Raw genomic sequence first — 4,664 nt, forward strand, 5'->3', positions numbered from 1 at the left:
TTTGCCCACACTACTCCACTGAAACTCCCAAGTGACATTATACAAATGGACAATGGTCAGATCATATATGACAATGGAACTCTGACCTACAACCTCTGTGGCCAGTCCAGAAAGCCAAACCAGAACTTTTGTGGCAATTGGCTCAAATGGGTTAGGACTTGGTCAAAGATTACCAGCTTTCTTAACTTCTGTCCCCGCTTCCAACTCAGACCAACCAGAGAAAGCCAAATACAATCCTCAAACCAATCACATAGGATGTCTGCATTCTAGCTAACCCATCTCTAGCTTCCCCATGCTCACAATGTCCAATCAAAGCAATACTGAAGCCTCTCTCTCTCTCTCTCTCTCTTTTTCTTTTCACTGTAAAGCTTTCCAACTCTTCTGCAAGCTTTTTAATATCTGCCAAGTACAGGTGATGGTGGCTGATTGCCTTGCTATTGAAAGCTCTGAATAAATAGCCTCTGTTCTCATTTGCATGGTCTTTATTTCCACACTCCTCTTTTCAAAGTTGCTTGTGTCATCTACCTTGCCAAATCCAGCAGCCAATTTTCAGTCCTCATATTTTTGACCTATCAGTATGTGATACAGTTGAAAATGTCACTCCCCTACAATTTAAAACACCTTTATTTGGCTCAAGGATATCACACTCTCTTGGTTTTCTTGCTACCCATTGGCTATTCCTTCTCAGTCTCCTTTGCTTGTCCATCCCAGTTTTATTAGACTTCTAAGCGTTGGACTGTTCCAGGGCTTAGTTCTCAGACCTATGTGTTTGCCCCTCTGTCTCCACTCTCTACTTTTCTCTACATTGTTCTACGTCCCCCAAGGCTATCTATTTGGACAGCAAAACCCAACTCCCTTGCAGTCTTCTTTCTAGCTGGGTTCAGTCATTAGGAGGCACAGTTGGCTATCCAGAGAATGGGAAAAATATTTATTCCTCTAGCTGCTTCTGGCAGGTACTTGTGGGTTGGTTGTGGTCCTAGGCAAAAGGTCACAGCTCCTGTCAGGGGGCACTTTACACATGGCTCTTTGGATTCTGTTAACTACTTCTTTTCAGGCCTAGGTTGGATAACTGCCACCAGTCTACCCAAAATGAGACTACAAAATTAGCATAATAAATAAGGATAGCCCAGCAGTTATCTATGGATCAGATCACTTAGCGCTTCCCTATTTTTTCTCAGCATGTAAATAATATTTAAGGACTGTTGAGCAGGGAGGAGTATAAGAAAGCATGAATATCATTTTAAATTCTGGCATTTTTATATACAATTCAAGGCTTATTCATAGAGGAAAAAAATACATTTAAAAAGGAAAAGACCTAATCACAGGGGCATTATCTCAGCTTCATACTCACACAGACCTTTACAGAACAGTGATGCAGACAGAATCAAATGATGATCCCCAAAGCCAATATCTCCTTCTGCTACACTGTTGTCTGAAGCTTCTATAAACACAGTGGCTTATTATTGTTTCCCTATTTCCTTCTTCATTTGCTTTGGATCTGTCCTCTCATGAATAATTTATATTTTTCAAGTACTAGAAAGGAACATGGTGAGGATACTACCTGAGAAACTAATCAAAATTGCAATACCACCATGCATATAAGGATTTTCAGCAAATAATGAAAATCTGATTTTATGGCTTGTATTGAATAGCGTTTTGAAAGTCTCTAGTGTAATGTTTTATTTTATGCATTCCTTTGGGTTCTAGGGTTTTCTTTAAGCACTCTATAGAGATTCTTCTATAAAAAGGACATTGAAGCCCTTTTCATCATGGATAATGGAGGACTGAACATTTATTACTTACAGGGCTTTTATTGTATTGGGTTGGGAAAAAGTGCCTTTGGTTTTTAAGTAAAAATAAAATACACATTTTTCATTTTCACCATGAACTTTATTGAACAACGTATTCACCCTTTTGTTCTACTACATTCTGCCATTTTTCAGGCAAATTCATAATTCCATCTTCCCAAAACTTTCAATCTTTTTGAGCAAAGAACTGTTCCAGGTGCCTTTTACAGTCTTCCAGGGAATTGATTTTTTTTTCCATTAAGAGAATTTTGCAAAGACTGAAATAAATGGAAATATGAAGGTGCAATATCTGGTGAATGCAGTGGATGAATCAGAACTTCCCAGCCAAGGGCTTCCCTGGTGTCACAGTGGTTAAGAATCTGCCTGCCAATGCAGGGGACATGGGTTTGAGCCCTGGTCCGGGAAGATCCTACATGCCAGGGAGCAACTAAGCCCGAGCGCCACAACTACTGAGTGTGTGCTCTAGAGCCCATGAGCCACAACTGCTGAAGCCTGCACACCTAGAGTCTGTGCTCCACCACCAGAGAAACCACCACAATGAGAAGCTCACATACCACAACAAAGATTAGCCCCCCTCTCGCCACAACTACAGAAAGCCCGCACATAGCAATGAAGACCCAATGCAGCCAAAAATAAATAAATAAATTAAAAAAAGAAAAAAGAACTTCCCAGCCAAGCTGTAACAGTTTTTGCCTGGTCATCAAAGAAACATGCAGTTTTGCATTATCCTGATGGAAGATTATGAGTTTTTTGTTGACTAATTCCAGACGCTTTTTGTCAAGTGCCACTTTCAGTTGGTCTGATTGGGAGCAGTACCTGTTTGAATTAATCATTTGGTTTTCTGGAAGGAGCTCATAATAGAGGACTCCCTTCCAATCCCAACATATGCACAACATTACCTTCTTTGGATGAAGACCAGCCTTTGGTGTGGTTGGTGGCGGTTCATTTCGCTTGCCCCTCATTCTCTTCCATTCCACGTTATTTTACAGTATCCTCTTTTCAACGCCCGTCACAATTTGTTTTATTTGTTTGTTTATTTATTTACGGCTGTGTTGGGTCTTCATTGCTCTGTGCAGGCTTTCTCTAGTTGCGGTGAGCGGGGTTACTCTTCGTTGTGGTGCACAGGCTTCTCATTGCAGTGGCTTCTCTTGTTGTGGAGCATGGGCTCTAGGCACGCAGGCTTCAGTAGTCATGGCATGTGGGCTCAGTAGTTGTGGCTCATGGACTCTAGAGCGCAGGTTCAGTATTTGTGACACATGGGCTTAGTTGCTCCATGGCATGTGGGATCTTCCTGGACCAGGGCTCAAACCCATGTCCCCTGCATTGGTAGGCAGATTCTTAACCACTGAGCTTCCAGGGAAGCCCCACAATTTGTTTTAAAAATGGAACGTTTTCATTACGTTTCAGTAGAGATTGCATGCGGAAATACGGTCAAGAAGGTTTTTTTCGCTTAACTTATGTGGAACCCAAACATGAAAGCAATTAGAATAACCAAGTTGGTGCAAATGATTTTCAACACTTGATTTGGATATCTTGAGTATGTCAGCTATCTCCCAAGTGGTATAACGTTGATTGTTCTCAATGTCTCGATTTGATCACTGTCAACTTCAACTGGTCTACCCAACCGTGGAGCATTGTCCAGTGAGAAATCTCCAGCACAAAACTTTGCAAACCACTTTTGACACATTTGATCAGTCACAGCACCTTCTCCATACAGTGCACAAATCTTTTTGTGCATTTCAGTTGCTTTTTTACCTTTCTTTAAATAATAAAGCATAATATTCTGAAAATGTTGCTTTTTTTCTTCCATCTTCAATATTGAAATGGCTACACAAAAATTTACCAATTTTGATAAGTCTTTTTTTATATGCACGTTGATATGAGAGCTGTCACATACAATCTAACAAAATTGTTTTGAATGAAGTTAAAGACAACTAACTGCTACTAGATCCATCTTAAGGAACAAATGAGCGAACATTTTGGCTAGCCCAATATGATAATGTTTGGGAAATGTGTTTTGTACCAGTAGTTTATCTAAGTGGTAAAAATGTGTTAGGGTGTGTAAAGAATGAACCTTACCCCAAAAGTGGTCTGACTTTCGCCCTCAGCCACTAGGAGGTGATCTCTAGGCTCCTGAAGTGTCCTGAAAGATAGGAGGGTCTTTGTTTGTCTGTGGCCTATGGCTACCAGATAATTTATCACTGTGATTTATGATAGAGGCTTTGGGCCACACAGTCTCAGTTTGGACATCCAGAGGAACTGATGACTAAAGATATTAGCCCAACCTCCAGAGGGACTGGAGAATAAAAATCAGTTTCTTGGGCAGTATGCAATTGAGCTCCGATGAAAACTGGACATCAAAGACTTGGGTGAGCTTCCCTTTGTGTATATGCTGTGTGTATTGTCACATATCATTGACTAGGAGGTGGTAATGCCATTCATAACTTGATTGGGAAAGGACACTTGGGAACTTCTCATTTGGACCCCTCCTGGACTCTGCCCTTTGTGTCTGTTCATTTGGCTAATTTTAACCTGTAGCCTTTCCCTGTAATAATTTACAAGTATAACAATTTTTCTTGAATTCTGTGTATTTTTCCATCTTATTATTGAACCTGAAAGTGGTTTGGGGAACCCCCGAACTTGCAGAAAGTGAGAGTGGTCTTGTGGAGGACTTTGTCCCCTTTAACTTCATACTTGGCTAAACTTATTGCAGATAGTAACCAGAGACTGGAGTTTTATCTCCATTAGACCTTTCCAGTATCATTATGGTACCTAAAAGGATAAATATATGACAAATAGAGCTCTTCTAGTTAACCTCTTCCCCCACAACCTTGGAACTTAGTTGGACAATTTAGA

The sequence above is a fragment of the Globicephala melas genome, chromosome X, assembly GCF_963455315.2.
Source record: "Globicephala melas chromosome X, mGloMel1.2, whole genome shotgun sequence".
NCBI lineage: Eukaryota > Metazoa > Chordata > Mammalia > Artiodactyla > Delphinidae > Globicephala > Globicephala melas.